The 23,848-nt window shown below is 40.8% G+C and overlaps 1 pseudogene across 1 annotated transcript; it reads left to right on the top strand.

Moving 5' to 3' along the window:
- The first annotated feature begins 18,513 nt into the window (after window positions 1–18,513).
- Window positions 18,514–19,188, top strand: LOC149976916 (synaptophysin-like; annotated as a pseudogene). The gene is made up of 2 exons (XR_016487032.1): window positions 18,514–18,654; window positions 18,773–19,188. The product of XR_016487032.1 is annotated as a synaptophysin-like (transcript).
- Window positions 19,189–23,848: the final 4,660 nt, after the last annotated feature.

Below are 23,848 nucleotides of genomic sequence, written 5' to 3'. Positions count from 1 at the left end.
TTTTTTACACAGAAAATTAAATTACTGAGCCACAATGTAGATATACATTCTTCCAAACAAGCTATTGTCCAATGGATTGATGATCATATTATGAGCAACAAGATCTGCTCTTTTAGTCTGCAAATGGTGTCAGTGGAGGAGGTGTTAAACCTATCAAGTTACCTGATGGTAAATCTACAGGTTATGGTCTTATGGACAATTTATTGCTTCACTGTGCTGCTCCCCAGATTGCAGTTCCACTGAGATACATATTTAATTGGTCACTGGAAAAGGGGATGTATGGAAATGTATGGAAGTATGCGAATCTGTGTCCTATTCCGAAAGACAGCAAAGAACCCATTACTCCTGCCAATAGTCGACCAATTAGTCTACCTCCTACACTCAGTAAGATATTGGAGGGTATTGTGAGTAGACCAATGTGGGAGTACATGGAAAAGAATGATCTGATTCCAGCCAATCAGCAAGCTTATCGCAAAAACCATTCCACTACCACTGCATTGGTTGACATGACTGACCAGTTGCTCAATGCTATGGATAATGGCAAGTTTGTGGGAGTACTATTTTTAGATTTTAGTGCAGCATTTGATTTAGTGGATCATGAAATAATTTTGACCAAATTAATGCATTATGGTTTTAAGGAGGTAGTGTTGAATTGGGTGCAGTCATATCTAACTGACAGGAAACAGTTCACCTATATCAATGGTTCATTTTCTTCCCCTCGTGTTAAACTGTGGAATATCGCAAGGCAGCTGCCTTGGGCCACTTCTTTATTTAATATATACCAACGACCTTCCCTATGCCTTAGTTGAAACTCAAGCTACTATATTTGCAAATGATACTACAATTTATGCAGCAAGACAATCGGTTAAACAGGTACAGCAGGCTTTACCTGGAGATTTGGAGAATATCAGGGAATGAGATTTCCAAAACAAACTTGTTTTAAACACCAAGAAAACCAAAGTTATGTTGGTCTGTTCAACTAGGAAAAGGCCAAAACAGCATGGGATACAATAAAGTATGGGAGGAGTACAAATTGAAGAAGTGGCAGAACCAAACTATTGGGAGTGCAGCTAGACGACTGCTTATCATGGTCGTCTCAAATAACTAATCTATGTAAAAAAATATATATATATATTTAAAACAGCATGCATAATCAGAAGGATAGCTAAATATTTACCAGGACAAATTCTTCAGCAACTAACACAAGCATTAATTGAGAGTCAGGTGAACTACTGTTCGGTGGTCTGGGGAAATGCATCATCAAGTGAAGTTAGGAGGCTGCAGAATGCACAGAATAAAGCAGCAAGGATTGTTTTAAGGTGGCGATATGGTTCTTCTGTTGCAGTCATGAGCAGTGTTCTTGGTTGGTCATCAATCGACAAGATAATTGAAAAAAAACATGCTTATTTTATTTCATAATATACATAATTTAAAACGGCCAAGTTCTATTCTCAACGGTATTCAGTTGGTAAGAGACAGGCATTCCGTAAATACTAGAAATAGATTGTCCACCATCTATGCGTTATCCAGACAGAGAAGAGAAATGGGCAAAATAACATTTAGATTTAGAGCAATAAAGAAATGGAATAAATTAACTGAGAACTAGAAACCTTTTAATATATACATTTAAACATTATTTTAAAACAATTTAAATATAATACATAGATGTTTTGGGACTATAGTAGATGAAGAATCAATATTTTTTTAGATTGAGTATTTATTGGGTCATTATGTTAGTATATTATGTATGTTTGTAATAGTGTGTTATATGTGTTTGTATTATAAATTGTATTTTAATGTTTAAGGACTCTTGGAAGATTAGTCCAAATGGGGACTTAAAGAGATCCAAATCAAACATTGAAGAGGCGACTCCAGGATGCTGGCTTTCTAGGCATGTGGTTAGTTTTGGAGGGGGTCTGTAGTCCACACCCAGCAGCACTTCACTTCAAATCTGTTGTGCAGCAACCCACTGCCATCCTGAAGACAAACAATGTATACGAAATGCTTCAGTCTGGTTTTAGACCCCATCATAGCACTGAGACTGCACTTGTGAAGGTAGTAAATTACCTTTTAATGGCGTCAGACCGAGGCTCTGCATCTGTTCTCGTGCTCCTAGACCTTAGTGCTGCTTTTGATACCATCGATCACCACATTCTTTTGGAGAGATTGGAAACCCAAATTGGTCTACACGGACAAGTTCTGGCCTGGTTAAGATCTTATCTGTCGGAAAGATATCAGTTTGTCTCTGTGAATGGTTTGTCCTCTGACAAATCAACTGTAAATTTCGGTGTTCCTCAAGGTTCCGTTTTAGGACCACTTGTTTTCACTATATATTTTACCTCTTGGGGATGTCATTCGAAAATATAATGTTAACTTTCACTGCTATGCGGATGACACACAGCTGTTCATTTCAATGAAACATTTTGAAACCCCAAAATTGCCCTCGCTATAAGCCTGTGTTTCAGACATAAGGAAGTGGATGACTGCAAACGTTCTACTTTTAAACTCGGACAAAACAGAGATGCTTGTTTTAGGTCCCAAGGAATAAAGATATCTTCAGTTGAATCTGACAATTAATCTTGATGGTTGTACAGTCGTCTCAAATAAAACTGTGAAGAACCTCGGCGTTACTCTGGACTGATCTCTCTTTTGACGAACATATCAAGACTGTTTCAAGGACAGCTTTTTTTCCATCTACGTAACATTGCAAATATCACAAACTTTCTGTCCAAAAAGGATGCAGAAAAATGAATCCATGCTTTTGTTACTTCTAGGTTAGACTACTGCAATGCTTTACTTTCCGGCTACCTAGATAAAGCACTAAATAAACTCCAGTTAGTGCTAAATACGCCTGCTAGAATCCTGACTAGAACCAAAAAAAGTAATCATATTACTCCAGTGCTAGCCTCTCTACACTGGCTTCCTGTCAAAGCAAGGGCTGATTTCAAGGTTTTACTGCTAACCTACAAAGCATTACATGGGCCTACTCCCACCTATCTTTCTGATTTGGTCCTGCCATACATACCTACACGAACGCTACGGTCACAAGACGCAGGCCTCCTTACTGTCCCTAGAATTTCTAAGCAAACAGCTGGAGGCAGGGCTTTCTCCTATAGAGCTCCATTTTTATGGAATGGTCTGCCTACCCATGTCAGAGACGCAGACTTGGTCTCAACCTTTAAGTCTTTACTGAAGACTCATCTCTTCAGTGGGTCATATGATTGAGTGTAGTCTGGCCCAGGAGTGTGAAGGTGAACGGAAAGGCTCTGGAGCAACAAACCGCCCTTGCTGTCTCTGCCTGATACAACCCGACAGGATGCTCGATTGTGCATCTGTAAAAGTTTGAGTGTTTTTTGTGACAAGCCAAATTTCTTCAGCCTCCTGAGGTTGAAGAGGCGCCGTTGCGCCTTCTTCACCACGCTGACTGTACGGACAGCGTCCCGTCGATTTGGATAGGGGGGTGCTCCCTCTGCTGTTTCCTGAAGTCCACGATCATCTCCTTTGTTTTGTTGACATTGAGTGTGTTTTCCTGACACCACACTCCGTGGGCCCTCACCTACTCACTGTAGGCCGCCTCGTCGTTGTTGGTAATCAAGCCTACCGCTGTAGTGTCGTCTGCAAAATTGATGATTGAGTTGGAGGCGTGCATGGCCACGCAGTCATGGGTGAACAGGGAGTACAGGAGAGGGTTGAGAAAGCACCCTTCTGGGGCCCCAGTGTTGAGGATCAACGGGGTGGAGATGTTGTTTCCTTCCCTCAACACCTGGGGGCGGCCCATCAGAATGTCCAGGAGCCAGTTGCACAGGGCGGGGTCGAGACCCAGGGTCTCGAGCTCGTCATCAAGCTCGGAGGGTACTATGATGTTAAATGCTGAGCTGTAGTCGATGAACAGCATTCTTACATAGGTATTCCTCTTGTCCAGATGGGTTAGGGCAGTGTGGTTGCGATTGCGTCGTTTGTGGATATATTGGGGCGGTAAGCAAATTGGAGTGGGTCTAGGGTGTCAGGTAGTGTGGAGGTGATATGATCCTTGACTAGTCTCTCAAAGCACTTCATGATGATGGAAGTGAATGCTACGGAGGCGATAGTCGTTTAGCTCAGTTACCTTAGCTTTCTTGGGAACAGGAACCATGGTGGCCCTCTTGAAGCATGTGGGAACAGCAGACTGGGATAGGGATTGATTGAATATGTCCGTAAACACCTCAGCCTGGTCTGCACATGCTCTGAGGACGCGGCTAGGGATGCCGTCTGGGCCGGCAGCCTTGCGAGGGTTAACACATTTAAATGTTTTACTCACGTTGGCTGCGGTGAAGGAAAGCCGGCAGGTTTTGTTCTTGCAACGGGTATACAGAGAGGACCAGTTTACAGAGTAGAGTGCAGTGATATGTCCAATATGGAGCATTGGTGGCAAATCTGCATTGGTGGAATGGTGAAGTCCGTTTGCTCGTGTTTACTTCCTCCTTCAAGGGGGTCATTTATTTTTTTTCAATTTAAAGTTTTCTTAAGTTTTCTTGTTTTTCAATCAACCAACAAAACACATTCCACATTCACAGATGTGACTAACTAAAAAAATTAACATATTAAACATATTAAAAAATATTAACATATTTTTAAAAAAAGGGAGTCACTTCCTATTCTGTTGAACTAGTTTTGCTAAATCCAGGAAGTTGAGGTTGCCACTACTCATTCATTCGAAATAGTTACAACTTAGTGAGAAGACAACCCCGCAGTTAAGAGACATCATCAGTCCGCATTTGTTCTACTGAATTTAATTTAGCTACAAAGTTGTGTCTTCGTTGAGTTCTGCAACCTTGCAAAGGGAAATAGAGCCGTTATAATTAGTTGGTAAACTATAACGTTACATTCAAGTTAGTTATGGCTGATATGGATGCGGGCTGCTTGGAAAATCTGAAGGGTTACATCAATACCCAAAAAGGAATTATTCTCGTCGCAGAAATAGTACGTTTGTTCCATATCACTGTTATAGCCAGAGAATCACACAAAGAGTACATTTACTGCGATAGGAGGGTTATTCTTGGGCTGCTGTAATACCTTTTAAAAATACACTTTACGAGAATAAATGCATTTTCTGAACACTTCACTACATATTAAACCTTCAAGAAAACACACATTTTTATTTACAACCTTTTTTTTGAGTAAACATTCCAGTTGTGATTGATAGAAATACATAACATCTATAAAATGCATTTAATAAGGCTATATAAATCAACGTTTTCACTGATTATGACAGAAACAACAAACTAGGTATGATTTATTCTATAAATGTCTAGTATACTTTTACAACCTTTGCTTTGTGTAGAAATTCCAGTTTTGATTTGATAGAAATGCATAAAATCTCAAATATTGCAGTTAAAGATGACTGATTCAGTGATTGTCGCAGAAAAAAGTGAAAATATGCATTTATTTGCAATAACTGTAAAGAAATGTTAATGTTAATTCCATTTGCAATTTGTTCTATATGAAGTTAGACAATGTTTACAATCTTACATTGTATGCCAAATCAATGTTTTCATTTTTAGTGCAACAGTTCCACATTTTAAAGTAGTTACAAGGCACAACAGTCATTTATTTATACGTCTCTAAATTAACAGCAAAGAGGCCCCTTCCAATCATTTCCTCTTTTGGCTTTGCTGAAGTCCTTCTTTGTCATCCCCAGACAAGCTGAATGGTACCATCTCTGGCACACAGAGCATTCTATCTGCAGTATTAAAACATAAAACAGGGTTAAGTTTATTTACATGTAAATTACAGTTCTGAAATACCCAAATTCTGTTACATGATTTTGCTATTAGGAACATTTTCAAATTTAATTTGATTTTTGTTCAATTGCTAAATTGACTTTAAATGACATGCATTTGACCCCAACCCTGACAGAAGCACACATAACTGAGGTGTTAATCATGGTTGAGTATTCAGGCAATCTAAATCATGTAGTAATAGAGGCATACATTTGCAAAAAACCTATGTGTTGATATAAAATGTATCACACATCAGTGTTGTAATATCAAATATTAGTTTATATTATATTTTTCCTCAAAACAAAGGTTGTAAAAGTATACTACACATTTATAGAATAAATCATATCTAGTTTAATGTTTCTGTGACAAACGGTGAATTAGTTATTGATTTATGCCACTTTTAATTGCATCTTATAGATGATCTATTTCTATCAAATCAAAACTGAAATCCCTCCAAGACTTACCCCAAAACACTGCCTTTCATTGTATGCAATGAAATGTAATAAGGACATTTCATATATTTAGAATAATCTGCCCTACATTTGATAGGCCTATAGCAGTAAATATTGAAACAAATAAAAACACATCAGGCATTAGGAGTAATTAAAAACATTCAACAGGTTCCATCAGAAAAGTTTGTGTCATCAAACTGTAGAAATATCTTCCAAGGGCATTTAGAATGTTAGAACAGCTGTAACTACAGCACTAGTGTCACCATGACGATCCTTCTCCGCAGGAGCACCACATTCATTCATTCATGGTTCTCTTCCTGAGAGTCTGGCCCACACATCTCTCTCAACCTCTACAGTACGTGGCGGGATGTCACACGCTGTGGGGGTGGAATCATCTCAAGGACTTCATCAAACTGATGCCAGTGGATGTCGTCTCGAAGTCCATAAAAATCTGTTTGGTCCAACACGATGCATACATTTCACTTGTACACTAATTTCATCCATGCCGAAGATGATGCCTGGATAAAGGTCAGCATCATATTCCACTACACACCACTGCCCAAGAAGACGTGGATTTACCCACTGGATTTCGTCCACAGGTTGTGGATTTTCCTCATTGGCTGGCTGTTCTGGAGCAGCCAGGCCCTTCTGCCTGAAACTGAAGTAGTGTGTGTTAAAGCATGTACAGATTACATCCTTTGTTGAACAAATGCAGCTGACATCACCAGACATCAGCTCACCAGGAGCAAGGGTGATGACCTGGTGTATTTCCTGATGGAGGGCACCGCTTTTATCGGGCTTGGCATCACCTCCATCGCACGTTCAACATCGGCACTCTTCACAAGGTGTTTGTCTCATGGAGGGTCAAGTTCCTCAGTCATCTTTTCCTCTCCTCTCACTGATCTTGTTCTTTTTCTCTGCCTCAACGTTTATTTTCCATCTCTGACGCTCTCTCTCTCAAGGTATTTCCTGGGTCAGCATTTTGACGTGATCGACACTGCCTTTCTCTTTCTGCTGCTGATGTGGGTGCCATCATTCCCTAGATGTTTCAATGGATAACGTTAAATCAAATATTCTTAGAATATATACATGTATACACTATAATCCTTAAGTAATTTAGGATCTAGAGTCACTTAAAGGAACAACTGAAGTTAAGAGCATTACCCAACTATCCTACCACTAGGCTACCTGCCTTAAAATATATTTTGTGTTCACATGGAACACATTACAGCATGTTTTATAAGTGAATATAAACAAGATATAATGTATAATATATTGAATAATGCATTTGTTTAGATGCAATATTCATAAATAAAGTAAATAACTCAACCCTGTCCCAGGTTTACTACCCCTTTACAATGACACGTGATGGGGTTGAATTTGACGGGATTGAGTTTTTTTGGCTCAAAATGGCCTCTGCTCCTCATGTGTTGAAGGACAGGAGACCACATGGTGTGGATGAAATTAATATATTGTATATTTTTATGGGTTAAAGTATAATTTAGATAAGTACTAGTTTTCCAACTTTATTTTAAGTTGGTCAGCTTGACGATCCCCACCTGACTTTAAAAAACAACAAAATACAGATATAAAATAATGTGATACTTGCCTGTTTCTGTACCATGCAGTTGAAAATTGTTGAATGATGTCACTTCCTGTTAATGATGGCACATAAGGCTGGAGTGACCATTTTCTTGTCGGAGTTTGGTTGTTGTGACGGGGTTGAGTGTAGACTGAGGGACAGAGCTAAATTGTGTGATTTTAATCAATAATCATGCATTTTGTAAACAAAATACTTTCTCAACAAAAGAACACCATACAGTGCCTTGCGAAAGTATTCGGCCCCCTTGAACTTTGCGACCTTTTGCCACATTTCAGGCTTCAAACATAAAGATATAAAACTGTATTTTTTTGTGAAGAATCAACAACAAGTGGGACACAATCATGAAGTGGAACGACATTTATTGGATATTTCAAACTTTTTTAACAAATCAAAAACTGAAAAATTGATTATAGACCTGTCTATGCGCTATGCGTTTTTGTATGTTATAATTTGACAAGTTGCTTTGCTTCCCTTGATTTAGTTTACAGAAATGCCATTACTTGTTTTATGACTCGAGTTGAATCGTGGTTGCGTGGGAGGGGCGTAAGGTCACCACGTCATCGGCATTTACCTGCACAGGTTGGGGTTAGACAACTTCGAAGTATAGACCCCTCACCGACCGCAGGCTACATACTTATGGAGCTCTGTGACACTCTCATACAGTGATGTACAGTACTTAAGTAAAAATACTTTGAAGTACTACTTAAGTTGTTTTTTGGGGGGTTTCTTTACTCTACTATTTATATTTTTGGCAACTTTTACTTCACCACATTCCTAAAGCAAAATAATGTACTTTTTACTCCATGCATTTTCCATGACACCCATAAGTACTTGTTGCATTTGACAGGAAAATGGTTCAATTCTCACTTATCAAGAGAACATACAGTGGGGCAAAAAAGTATTTAGTCAGCCACCAATTGTGCAAGTTCTCCCACTTAAAAAGATGAGAGAGGCCTGTAATTTTCATCATAGGTACACTTCAACTATGACAGACAAAATGAGAAAAAAAATCCAGAAAATCACATTGTATGATTTTTAATGAATTTATTTGCAAATTATGGTGGAAAATAAGTATTTGGCCAGCTGCATCGGCACCCCCACAGTTGACACACAGTGATTTCTCTATCCCAACTGTACACTCCCTCTGACTATGCCCTCCTGCACATTTCACACCTCATGGGATCTCCCTTCTACACACTGCTGTAATATGTCTGAATCCTTGGTAACTAAAGCACCGCAGCGGGTTTGGAACCTAGCCCTCACAGAATAACAAATACATGGTAACCTGACCGTATCAGGTAGAACCTCTGTGTCAAAGCTCAACAAGACAGACAGGGTATTCTCAGTCTCGCCATTGCCACTGGGTCTATGTCTCGCCAAATGGCAGGTGTTACAAACACTAGAAATATTCCTTTCCATTTGATCTACCTCTAACGCGCTGATAACACCTTTTAGCGGTTCCTGGCTATCCATCAATTATTTATTTTTTAGAAGAACATTGTGCGGTCTGGTTTGCCTAATATAAGGAATTTGAAATAATTTATATTTTTACTATTAAGTACATTTGAGCCATTCCATTTACTTTTATATTTTACTGGGTGACTTTCACTTTTACTTGAGTCATTTTCTATTAAGATACCTTCACTTTTACTCAATTTAGTAATTTTTACAACACCACTCTCATGTATCTATCTATCTCTATACAGTACCAGAAGAGCTGGCCTCTACAATCATCCAACCTCAACCAAATTGAGATGGTTTGGGATGAGTTGGACCGCAGAGTTCAGAAAAAGCATCCAACAAGCTCTCAGCATATGTAAGAACTGTTGTAAAAGCATTTCAGGTGAAGCTGGTTGAGATAATGCCAAATGTTTGCACGGCTTTCAAGGCAAAGGGTGACTACTTTGAAGAATATAAAATATATTTTGATTTGTTTAACACTTTTTTGGTTACTACATGATTCCATATGTGTTATTTCATAGTTTTGATGGCTTCTATTATTCTACAATATAGAAAATAGTGAAAATAAAGAAAAACACTTGAATGAGCAGGTGTGTCAACTTTTGACTGGTACTGTATATATTTCCTTCAAATATATTTTCCTTTTATTTTCCACTAACTACCACCCCTCCCCTATTTGGAGTTAACTAATGGACAACAACACTTAGGCTTCTACTTCCAGCTTATACATACTATATACATTTTACAGACACGGTATATTTTTTCAATAGTTATCTTTTCTTTGATTGTAGTCCTATCCTTCAGTTCCACTCAACCCCTCCCATCTATCTCTGAACACCATCCAGTTTTGATTTCTATTTGCTATATATATTCTAACTGTGCTGTTTCACAAAAGTTCTGAACCTTTCAAAAATGGTTTTATTGTTTATTGTTTTCTCCCCAATTTCGTGATATCCAATTACGATCTTGTTTTCTCGCTGCAACCCCCCAAAAGACTAGGGAGAGGCCAAGGTCGAGTCATGCGTCCTTCGAAGCAGGAGCAGCCAAACCACGCTTCTTAACTTCTCTAGGGTAGAGGGCAGCATTTGAAATTTTGGATGAAAAGCGTGCCCAAATTAAACTGCCTTCTGCTCAGGTCCAGAACATAGGATATGCACATTTGGATAGAAAACACTTTAAAGTTTCCAAAACTGATTTGGCAGGTAAAAATCTGAGAAAAATCCATTCAGGAAGTAGGATTTTTTGTTGTTGTATTTTTCTATTTAATGCCATTACAGTATCCATTGACTTAGGACTCGAATTGCAGTTCCTATGCCTTCCACTAGATGTCAACAGTGTTTAGAAATTGTTTCAAGCTTGTATTCTGAAAAATGAATGCGTAAGAGCAGTCTGAATGAGTGGACCCTGCCGTGTCAGAGATTTTTCATGCGTGCGACCGAGAGAGCGCTTTTCTTGTTTACCTTTTATATTGACAACGTTATTGTCCGGTTGAAATATTATCGATTATTTAGACTAAAAACAACCTGAGGATTGAATATAAACATCGTTTGACATGTTTCTATGAACTTTACGGATACAATTTAGATTTTTTTGTCTGCCTGTTGTGACTGCGTTTGAGCCTGTGGATTACTGAAGAAAACACGCAAACAAGAGGTTTTCGGATATAAAGAGAAACTTTATCAAACAAAAGGAACATTTATTGAATAAATGAATGTCTGAGTGCAACTATATGAAGGTCATCAAAGGTAAGTGATTCATTTTCTCTCTATTTCTGACTTGTAACTCTTCTACTTGGCTGGTTACTGTTTGTAATGATTTGTCTGCTGGGCTATGTTCTCAAATAATCGTAAGGTATGCTTTAGCCGTAAAGCATTTTTGAAATCTGACACCGTGGTTGGATTCACAAGAAGTGAATCTTTACAACTATTTTACATAGGTTTATCTTTTCTGAATTTTTATAATGAGTATTTCTGTATTTGAATTTGGCGGTCTGCAATCTCACTGTATGTTGGCCAGGTAGGACGCTACCGTCCCACATACGCTAGAGAGGTTAACACCTGCTCTCTTAACCCAGAAGACAGCTGCACCAATGTGTCCAAGGAAACACCTTTCAACTGACTACTGAAGTCAGACTGCAGGCGCCCAGCCCGCCACAAGGAGTCGCTAGAGTGCGATAAGCCAAGTAAAGTCCCCCCGGCCAAACCCTCCCCTAACCCGGACGACGCTGGGCCAATTGTGCGCCGCCCTATGGGACTCCTCGTCACAGCCGGTTGTGTCGAACCCCAGGCTGTAGTGACGCCGCAACACTGTGATGCAGTGCCTTAGACCGCTGCACCACTCGGGAGGCCCAGTTTTGAATATTTCTATTCTCATTGTCTCTACAGATTGTAAAGTAAAGAAACATTTTTGCTAAAAGTATTATTGATCGATTGACTATGATTTTTCAAATCATCCAGCAGTCCTATTTGCAGAGTTATTTTGCAATTCTTCAGCCATTCATAAACCTGCCAAACAGTCAAATCTGCAGAGCTGGAATGGTTGTATCTCCCATATTTATAACATTCTATTGGTTGCAAGATTTTTTTAAATAATAATTTACATTGAAAAACTCAACATTGAGTCCAGCATTGTTCAGTTCATAAACCATGTGCCATGGAATCGGTACATTGAAAATCTCTTCCCAACGATTTTGCAATCTATATGGCACAGCTGTAAATGTTTTGGTCCTTAAATGAAACTGGTATACTTTTTTGTTTATCACAATTTTCTTTAACCAATTTTGGTCTTTAATGCAGGGTCGACAGACAAGTTCCTTACCTTCTCCCCCTTACACTTGCCTCTTCCATTTTTGCGTTAATGCTGCAATTAGTTGGTTGTAATTTTGGGTAGAGCAGACATTTCCATATATTTTAGTTAGCTGCATGTGTGACATACTCGTGTGTCTGTTTGCTTTTATGTTTGTGTTTGTGCATGTTTGAATTGTGGTAGTGTCACGTGTGCTCTCCATCCGGCCTCTAGGTCACCAGGCTGCTCGTTATGGCGCACAACTGTCGCCATCATTACGCGCATCAGCGCATTATGACACTCACCTGGACTCCATCACCTCCTTGATTACCTGCCCTATGTATGTCACTCCCTTTGGTTCCTTCCCCAGGCGTCATTGTTTCTCTGCATTGTTCGCATTTCTTAGTTTGTATTATGTCACTGTTATGATTTTTATGAATAATGACTAAATGATGTATACATTTAACGTAGAACTATAACTAACAGAATTATACCCTGTCTTTCTATATTGATAAATAATGTTTGTTCATAAGAAAGGAATGTATGTGTGTGTCGAAAGAGAACGAAGGGAGGCATTAACCTATGTTTGAACCGACCCGGCTGTAACTCTGGGGAGATAGGACAGGGAGAGCCCCTCCAGAGCTGTCGTATCTGGGGGAGACTGGAACTGTCAGCTGAGTGGTAATAAACTGTGGTGAGACTTCATGAGAAAATCCAAAGGTTGGTGTGTATGTTAAGAGAATATTATTATAAAAGGAATGTCTTTGTATATGCACAGCAGAGCTCTCGTAAATGAACCTTGCTGTCTATTGTAGACTGGTCTGTTTCATTTCAATAAGAACCTTACAAATTCTTGGTAATAGACAGAGTATTTTAATTGAAGTTCAGTTTATGAACATTGAGAACGAAATTCTCTTAACAGACACTCCCTGAACTTGCTTCCTGACTCTCAGCGCACATCGTTATAGAATGACGCCTCACCAAAGGGAAGCATCAGGGAGTGTTTTTTTGTTCTGGAGGTGATGTCGGGTCCGGGTATCGGAACTGGAGTTACCTGAGAGGCCTCGGACAGTTTGTCGGATTCCCATGCCTCGGCGGGTTCGACGGGTTTCCATACCTCAGCGGGAACGATAGGTTCCCATGCTTTGGCTGACTCGATAGGATCCCATGCCTCAGCTGGGTGAACAGGTTCCCGTGCCTCGACCGAGTTAACTGGGGAGGTCTCAGCCGGTTCATCAGGCTCTCACACCACAGCCGGTTAGTCAGGCCTTAGCGGAGGTGACCGGTCCGCTCCTGATCCTCGGGTTCATCCCTGTGGTTGGCGTCCTGCGGCTGAAGCCGAACGCGCTGGGGAGGGGGTACTGTCACGTATGCTCTCTCTCTGTCACGTATGCTCTCAAGGTCGTCATGCTCCCACGCCTCAGCTGGATCAACAGATTCCTCCACCTTGGCAGAGGTGACCGGTCTGCTCCTGATCCCCAGGATCGTCATCTTGGTCGAAGTCCTGCGGCTGGAGCCGCGCGTCTGGGAGGGGGTACTGTCACGTGTGCTCCCTCTCCGGCCTCTAGGTCACCAGGCTGCTCTTTATGGTGCACACCTCACCATCGTTATGCGCATTAGTGCATTATGACACTCACCTGGACTCCATCACCTCCCTGATTACCTTCCCTATATATGTCACTCCCTTTGGTTCCTTCCCCAGGCGTTTCCTATCTGTGCGTTGTTTGTGTTTCTTGTTTTGTATTATGTTTCATTTTATTTATTAAAACACTCACTCCCTGAACTTGCTTCCCGACTCTCAGCGCACAGGTAGTGAATTAATGTGAGAGCACTGCAACATTTACCATGTCAGTGGGAACCTCCCTGTGCCTCCTCCCCCCTATATGCTCATATTCCTATGAATTCCTGTACACTTGTGTGTATTAGGTAGTTGTTGTGAAATTGTTAGATATTACTGCATGGTCGGAACTAGAAGCACAAGCATTTCGCTACACTCGCATTAACATCTGCTAACCATGTGGATGTGACCAATAAAATTTGATTTGATTCAATGTTGCCAATAGCGTTACCATAGTTTCTGACACTGTGTGTAGCCTGCCTCTCCTTCTCTTTCTTCAAAATCTTTCCATTCATTGCCTTGTTTTTTTTTTTTTTTACCTCAACCTCTTGTTAGTAAAACCGTAGTCAAATTGGTAACAATTAAGATGAAGGTGTATGTTATAAAGGATTTATAATGGGTTTACAAGTAGTTACATTAAACACATAACATATTGGTTGAAATTTTGCGCCGCACCGGCAACAATAACAGCAATAACAGTGCGGTAATGCTTGTTGCAACCAGCAAATCAGTGTGAACAGACAAAGCATCTTAATTAACCAGGCCTTGAAGTTCTTGTTTGTTGCAGATCAAGGAAAATTATGATCATCTATGTTACTGTGAATGCTAGACTACAATCTTACAAGAGGATCATTTGGCAAACGTTGTGAATTTAGAGTAACTATGTTGAAGGATGTGGGAAAGCTTAGTAGCCTGGTGCTAGATCTGCCTGTTCTTCTAACAAAAAGTATCATCCTCTCCCCTCACACTCCTCTACAATCATTATTAAAACACGTTGATAAGGAGAGGAAGTGGAGGAGGTGTGACTGTTAGTGCTGTAGATAAAAATGAGACGAGGAAATTAGTTACGCATACCATCTGTACCGTTTTTCATCAATAGAGAAGTGTGGATGAATCTGTGTATATTTGAAGGCTCGACGAAGCCATGTTGAAATATATTCTGAGTATTTACAGCAATGTATTCCAGAGTATGAGAGCAGGTTGGTATACAGGTGTGCGTGTATTTGCGATGGCAAATGTATTTGCGCAGCATGCATCTGTGTGTGTGTGTGTGTGTGTGTGTGTAAGAGAGTAGAAAAGCGTTCACGTGCACAAGCGCTGGGTTACAGTACTCTACTACTGTAGTAATGTAGCCTGATGCCAAGAGTAGATCATAACTTATTTGGTACAACAGATAGTACATCCATATCAACCAAACATGTTATTTTACACTTCTTGTATTTTCTCAATACCTCAAGTGCACAACTTTAGGTGTCGGGGTAACCATGGCAACAAGTGTAGCTCTGTAACCTGGCGATATAGCCACATTGATTTGCACTCTGGGTGCCTTTGTCAACAGCCTGCTGTGATTGGTGGAACATTGGATTGCAGAAGACACAGCAGGTGGTGAAACCACAGTGTCAGCTTCTTCAGTAACAGTAGACCTGTAGCGGGGGTTGCCATTATACTGCATGGACTTTCCTTTCATCAACACCTATTTCAGACCAAACTAGGGTTATGCTAATTCCTAGACAGAGCACAATCTCCAAAGACTCATTCCAGTATAAGTGCAATTTAATAGATGTATTTTGCTTCTCCCCACATTTCTCATTTATTAGATGTATTTTGCTTCTCCCCACATTTCTCATTTATTATGTCACGGTCTTCCTCCTCTTCATCTGAAGAGGAGAGGCGAGAAGGATCGGAGGACCAAAATGCGGCGTGGTTTGTGTTCGTCTTGATATTTAATAAAGAAAACACTGAACACTGAAACATACTATACATATTAGATGTATTTTGCTTCTCCCCACATTTCTCATTTATTAGATGTATTTTGCTTCTCCCCACATGTCTCATCCTTACAACCCTATTTTTCCCCCATTCCTTTGACCTCACTACTAAATTGTTCAGCCCCTTCTCTTTCACTTTCCTTGAACTTCGACATCCTGTCTCTAACTCTTCTCATCTTCTCTGCCCCCCTCTGTATCTTTCAGATCTTTGCCATCTTTGCTTTCTCGACATGTGGCAGCTACTCTGGCATGTTCAAGATCAGTGTGGAGTGTAAAAACCGGTCAGAGAGTGACCTGAGCATTGAGGCGGAGTTTGAGTATCCATTCAGGTCAGTAAGCCTATTCAGTCACACGTAGCCCCCTGAACCCGCACAAATATGGTTTGTCTGTCATTTTTACAGTACCACTGGGCTGCAAACGTCATGGATGGAAAATGAATCTATATTAACCCAATTAGACATCTCTCTTCCTCTCTCGCTGTCTCTCTCTCTCTGATTCCCATCTTCTCTGTCTTTGTATGTCCCTTGTCCTTGCCAGATTTGTTTGATATTAATAGTTAACAATTATATACTTAACTAATAGTAAGACATTTCTGTTCTCATCAAATGTCTGTGTGAACTGAGAGGAGCCTAAGAACCTACAAACTGAGAGGAGCCTAAAAACCTACACCTGGCATTCCATAGATAAGATATGGTGGGTGTCACCGAGATAGAGAGAGCCTTGAGGAACAGAACAAAGACCTCAGTATTCCTAATTATCCTGGAATCTGGGAAACTAAAACGAGGTTAAAAATAACACCAGAGATAGATGACCACAGGATCAACCCAAAGTGGCTTATGGTGCCCCCCAATCTATATGGGAGGGGGTTGAACCAGCCATGACTGAGCATTCTTGGTATCCACATGGTCTGTAAAGGGTAGGCTGCTCGGCCCAACAGTCAAGACTGTTGGGCTGAGTGGTCTTAATTATTGAAATAATTAATTGATATTGAATAAAGATGATTGTATGAAGAAATGAAAAAGTCTCTCTCACTTGATTAGAATATTCCACCACAGTATGTTTTCATTCTGGAGAAATACCGTGAAGGCTGCAAGGGAGCCCAGATTGTGAGTTTGTCTTTCGATCTTCTTGTATCTAGTAGGCATCTTCCAAACCATATTCCACTACCTCTGCTACTATTATTAATATTCTAGTAATGGTAATGATGTTAATGATGATGACGATGATGAGATTGATTACGTTTCTGTTGAGGATTTGAAATTGATGATGATGTATGTTGCTAATGATTTATAACTTGATGCTCCTCAGGACTTCGTTGTGACGTCTGTGTTCACCTTCTTCTGGCTGGTCGCTTCTTCTGCCTGGACTAAAGGTTTGTGAAGGCAGCCACCGACCCAGACAAGGTAGCTGTGCTGTCTAAAGGCTTCATGGTGGGCATTAAGGCTGACCCAATTGTATGCAAGCCACCACTTCTGTCTAGACTTTCGGTCCTCTGTTCTTTCTGACCTTTTCCTGAATCCTGACGCTGGACATAGAGCGGGCAAGAATCTGGAGGATGTTGTACTTTACACCTCCAACATATCACTGGACTTTTGACATGGATCTTGGGTACAAATATCTGAGATGGTTTAGCCCCAGGATAGTTATGGGTATACTGGGATGAGGGAACAGGGTTTTTAGTTTGGAGGTGGTGCTTCCAGTCCTTCTCAAACTGAGTCCCCAGACCATCCACATTCTGCACACGTTCTCGAAGTTGACTAGCAAGGCGGAGAACCATGTTCTTAAGAAGGAGTTTGACCATCTCCTGCTCAGTAATGTCAGCCTTCCATCTCCTACATAGAACGCGATAGGAGAAGGCAAAGTCCCGTATTGGCTCTGCTTCACCCTGGACTCCTCTGTTACGGACACGTTCTGCCAGTTCATCCCCATAGTCCTCTGAGAGGAATATTTTTTGAAACTCCTCCCAGGTTGATACATGTTCATGGGTTATCTCCCACCAGTCTCTTGCTGTACCATGGAGAACACTGCGGAGGGTGGCAAGAACCTCCAAGTCAGTAAGGGGCCGGATAGAAAGAAAATCATTACACGTAGATAAGAAAAACAGTGGATCATCATCTTCTGGGCTGCCAAAAGTGGGGAAAATTAGTTTGATAGGGAGGGAGCTCTCTAGAGGAGGCATGACAGTGGCAACGGGAGTTCTGTTTAACAGTATCTTCAGAGGGGTTTTTGTAGTGCTACCTGTTCCTATTCCCTTACTGGCCAAGCCAGTGGCAGAGGTAAATCCTGAGGGAGGTACAGAAGATTTGTCCAGAAGGGAAAGCCCTGCATTACCTCCTGGTGCAGCTCTTCCATTTGAAGGTATGTGGCCTTCTGTGCTTTTTCCATCTCATTAACGGTGTCCTTTTGAGTCTGTTCAATCAAAAATCGTAATTCCCCTGTGAGAGAGTTCTTCATGTTCTCCATAACTTCCTTCAGATAAGAACACACTCCCTTCACAACAGAGGCTGACTCATCTGCTCTCTATTTTTGTTCCTCCTCAAGAAAGATTATGACTTGATGATGGTTAGTTTCCATTTGTGTTTTGAACCGGTGCAGTTTTCCTTGAATATCCGATGGTTTGTTGGTTTGTATGTCAAAGCTTCACAACAATGTTGCTACTAATCCAAGCGATCCATAGCCGGCGCAGTCCCAAACGAAAACAACCACGACCTAGAGCAATTACACCGATGATTGAAAACAAACAAAACTTATGCAGCACAGCCCACACAATCAAACTGTCGCGCCGCCCAAGAGCTCCTCCCCAAAGAGCTGAACGAGCTGTCTTTATTTCCTCCTTCCTTACTGCTGATGCGCTCTTAAAGTGGCAGCACACGGTGAAGGCTCCGTGCAGGATTTCGCCACACTCTTACTGATCGAGGCATGCGACGAACCGGAGAACCGCTGCCGTGAAGTCCACGATCCTGTTGTCTCTGGTCTCAACACATCTGTGGTAAGTTTTTCAGGATTGGTGTGTTTAGTAAAAGTGCTGACTGCTGAGGATATGACCGAAAAAACCTGTACTACTACATATTGACTTCTTCTTCTTCTTTTTTCAATTCATCCCCCAGGCGTTTAGCTTCCTGAACTTGATCCTGTGGGGAGGAAACCTGTGGTTCGTGTTCAAAGAGACCGGCTGGATGGCAGCCTTTGGAGGCACATATGCACCTTCCCAGGAGAAGGCGCCTGCTCCAGAGTCCTTTGGTCAGGAAGGCTTTGGGAAAGAGGGCTACGCACGCCTATGCCGGCACCCAGGGAGGCTACCAGCCTGACTATGGCCAGGGCGGATACACCGAGGGAAGCGGAGACTATCAGCAGGGGGGATACGAACAGCAGCCCACCTCCTTTGCCAATCAGATGTGAGCTGGTCCACCCGACAGCATCTGGAAGCTGGTGAGTGTCAGTACATATGTTGGAGCAACACTGAGAATACCGAAGTAAACGACTGAGAAATACTGTATTAATGTTACTCTTCCAAAGGGAATACAGACTATGTGGATTTATGTATACATTAGTTGTAATTGATCTCTCTCCCTCTCCCTCCCTCACTCCACCCTGTGATTTGGGAGTGTGGTGCCTGACCACCATCCACAATTCCACACTCCTCTGTTTGTACATCTGTGAGTTGACAAGAGGAGGGAGGGATGGAAGATGCAATAAAAGGCAAATTATGTGTATCAAATACTTGTTCTTTCCACTGTAAGTGTTCGAGCATATTAAGTAATATGATGTATGTTTGGCTCATCGTAAGGTGACAGCACAGAGCAGCTCCGATATATTTCACACAAATCACACAGAAAGTAAATGTGCTACAATAATCGGGTTGGCCTACCCGCTGTACTGCCAATCCTCTGTTTGGATAGAAGAAAAACTGTATTGCCATATGGTAACAGGACAGATGTGTGTGTATTGAGCGATATATTTTGCTTCTATAGTTATCATCACAATGGAAACTGATATTGTTTTTCATTCATATTATTCCATTATGCAGTTTTGTGTTCATTCCTTTAATTTTTGAAATGTTTTTTATCAGGCGGTATAGAGACACCTGACTTTCTATCTCTTACTCTGTGTTCCCTCTCTCTTTCTATCTCTCTCTTTCTCTCTCTCTCTGTAGTTCTTATAAATATGCTCAATGAAATACATACAGTTGAAATAGGAAGTTTACATACACCTTAGCCAAATACATTATACTTAGTTTATCACAATTCCTGACATTTAATCCTAGTAAAAATTCCCTGTTTTAGGTCAGTTAGGATCACCACTTTATTTTAAGAATGTGAAATGTCAGAATAGAGAGAATTATTTATTTCAGCTTATATTCAGCTTATATTTCTTTCATCACATTTCCAGTGGGTCAGACGTTTACATACTCAATTAGTATTTGATAGCATTGCCTTTAAATGGTTTAACTTGGGTCAAACGTTTTGGGTAGCCTTCCACAAGCTTCCCACAATAAGTTGGGTGAATTTTGGCCCATTCCTCCTGACAGAGCTGGTGTAACTGAGTCAGGTTTGCAGGCCTCCTTGCTTGCACACGCTTTTTCAGTTCTTCCCACACATTTTCTATTGGATTAAGGTCAGGGTTTTGTGATAGACACTCCAATCCCTTGACTTTGTCGTCCTTAAGCCATTTTGCCACAACTTTGGAAGTATGCTTGGGGTCATTGTCCATTTGGAAGACCCATTTGCGACCAAGCTTTAACTTCCTGACTGATGTCTTGAGATGTTGCTTCAGTATATCCATATAATTTTCCTACCTCATGATGCCATCTATTTTGTGAAGTGCACCAGTCCCTCCTGCAGCAAAGCACCCCCACAACATGATGCTGCCACCCTCATGCTTCACGGTTGGGTTGGTGTTCTTCGGCTTGCAAGCCTCCCCCTTTTTCCTCCAAACATAACGATGGTCATTATGGCCAAACAGTTCTATTTTTGTTTCATCAGACTAGAGGATATTTCTTCAAAAAGTATGATCTTTGTTCCCATGTGCAGTTGCAAACCGCAGCAGTAGCTTCTACCTTGCTGAGCGGCCTTTTAGGTTATGTCGATATAGGACTCATTTTACTGTGGATATAGACATTTTTGTACCTGTTTCCTCCAGCATCTTCACAAGGTCCTTTTCTGTTCTGGGAATGATTTGCACGTTTCACACCAAAGTACATTCAAAGACAGAACGTGTCTCCTTCCTGAGCATTAGGTCAGGCTGTGATGTGGGGTGGGCATTCTATGATTTTGTATTTCTATGTTTTGGCCAGGTATGGTTCTCAATCAGGGACAGCTGTCTATCGTTGTCTCTGATTGGGAACCATACTTAGGTAGCCCTTTTCCCTCCTTTCTTTGTGGGAAGTTGTCTTTGTTTGTGGCACTTTAGCCTTAAGCTTCACGGTTGTTTTTTGTATTGTTTATTGTTTTTGTCGGCGTCATCCTAAATAAAAGGAATATGTACTCTCACCACGCTGCGCTTTGGTCTACTTCCTTTGACGGCCATGACAGTGTATGATGTATTCTTATTAGTATTTATGATAATGACTATGACAATTCAGAGAAAAATATATATTTTGTATTCTTATATTATAAAAAATGAAATAAACTTGAAATTATTCTGTTGAAGGTTAAATGTCTTGTCTATGTCTCTAATCTTGTAGATCATATGTATTGTTTATGTTGTACTATGAGGTTCACTGAGCGTATAAGGTAAGCAGGCCTACTACTCGGCTAACTAACATCGCATGGCACACGTCACCACCTTCTAAACGCATGCAGTTCTACTGCTTTGCCACATGACGGCATGATATCTGTTTTCCAGAATTCTACAGTTGAAACTCAATGAATGTTTTTTCATAATCAGTGTTGATAAAATATTCAAAGCTATTTTTATATGTTTAAAAAAAATCTAAAATCGTCCAATACTTGGGTTTAATGAACAATCAAACAACACAGTTTTATTATATTCCTATTCCAATTCTATACTACTCTATTCTGCATAGAGCAAAGCAGGCCTAAGTGAAATAACACATTTTATAAAAGATCATGTGTCATACATCTCTAAGCATAGCGGCAGCTGTTCCCAGTCTTGTTTGCTCTGAAAACAACTGCTCACACCCCCCCTGGGTAAGAAAGGTGCGCGCTATAAAGTAGCTTCTAGTATGTGCTGGACAAGTATGTGCCAACAGTACTGTTGGGCACATACGGGAAGTTACTTTTTGCCTGCAACTTTCAGGCCTGTCAGTAGGCAGTTCTAGTTGTCAAGGACATATTTGAAGCTGTTGCCAAAGCAGAGGCTTGTCACACAAAAACCGCATAGGGTAGATCTTTCCGGTTTATAATCGGTCTATGGCTTTCTGGTTCTACCCACTAGACTTGAAACCATATTGAATGACACATAACCCTATTCAAGATTGTCACAAGGATAGCTTTTGCACTACGTATGTAAAGTAATGTATGTAAAGCTAGCAGTCATCATCATGAATCAAGTTGACAATTTACTGGCAAATCCTTTTTAATCCTTGTCATGTGAAGAGAAATATGAAGAGAAATTATAGATAAAATGTATCAGTGATCATCGGCCATTGGACATAAACATTACACAACAAATTGGAAATCGCAAATTCAACAATGAGTGGTTTGGAAAGAATGAGTAGCTAACTGCATGCATTGCAATGCAATCACTAGCCTGCTATTCAGTGGAGTGGCTGTGGGGTTCCAAGTCTGGGATTAAGGGTCTCTTTTCCAAGTTTAAAATTATAAGCACTTAATAATGGCCATGCTGTCAAAGAAGCATGATTTGTGCTGCGCACAAAACAACTGTTGACTCAGAACTGTGAAATCTGTGAGTTCAAGACAACTGGGAACTTGGGGAAAGAACTAGCTCCGACTGAGAAAGTACGTTTTGAATGGTCTTCCAACTCGGAATTGTAAATCCGGAACTTGGGCCTCGTTCAAGAGCTACGACCTGAAGATCACTGACATCATCATGATTCAACTTAGTTTTTTTCCCGCGTTCCCAGTTGTTTGAAAGCACCATAAATCCAGAGAATGCCAGACTTTTTTGCCCACTGTTCTGACTTGGTGGTGCACATGTAGCCTATAACCTGTTTTAGAGAAATGTAATCATCAAATATTGTAAGAGCTTTCATTGTCTGCTTAAATGCCCCCTTTATTAATCCTACTGTTCTGACTTGGTGTACAGGGACAACACTGTAAGAATGACCCATATTCTGAATTCTGTGTCATACATCTCTAAGCATAGCGGCAGCTGTTCCCAGTCTTGTTTGCTCTGAAAACAACTGCTCACATCCCCCCTGGGTAAGAAAGGTGCGCGCTATAAAGTAGCTTCTAGTATGTGCCGGACAAGTATGTGCCAACAGTACTGTTGGGCACATACGGGAAGTTACTTTTTGCCTGCAACTTTCAGGCCTGTCAGTAGGCAGTTCTAGTTGTCAAGGACATATTTGAAGCTGTTGCCAAAGCAGAGGCTTGTCACACAAAAACCGCATAGGGTAGATCTTTCCGGTTTATAATCGGTCTATGGCTTTCTGGTTCTACCCACTAGACTTGAAACCATATTGAATGACACATAACCCTATTCAAGATTGTCACAAGGATAGCTTTTGCACTACGTATGTAAAGTAATGTATGTAAAGCTAGCAGTCATCATCATGAATCAAGTTGACAATTTACTGGCAAATCCTTTTTAATCCTTGTCATGTGAAGAGAAATATGAAGAGAAATTATAGATAAAATGTATCAGTGATCATCGGCCATTGGACATAAACATTACACAACAAATTGGAAATCGCAAATTCAACAATGAGTGGTTTGGAAAGAATGAGTAGCTAACTGCATGCATTGCAATGCAATCACTAGCCTGCTATTCAGTGGAGTGGCTGTGGGGTTCCAAGTCTGGGATTAAGGGTCTCTTTTCCAAGTTTAAAATTATAAGCACTTAATAATGACCATGCTGTCAAAGAAGCATGATTTGTGCTGCGCACAAAACAACTGTTGACTCAGAACTGTGAAATCTGTGAGTTCAAGACAACTGGGAACTTGGGGAAAGAACTAGCTCCGACTGAGAAAGTACGTTTTGAATGGTCTTCCAACTCGGAATTGTAAATCCGGAACTTGGGCCTCGTTCAAGAGCTACGA

The sequence above is a fragment of the Oncorhynchus mykiss genome, chromosome 16 (genome assembly GCF_057628025.1).
Source record: "Oncorhynchus mykiss isolate SJ-2025 chromosome 16, ASM5762802v1, whole genome shotgun sequence".
NCBI lineage: Eukaryota > Metazoa > Chordata > Actinopteri > Salmoniformes > Salmonidae > Oncorhynchus > Oncorhynchus mykiss.
The sequence above is the reverse complement of the archived record's forward strand: the minus strand, read 5'-3'. Positions and strand labels throughout refer to the sequence as shown.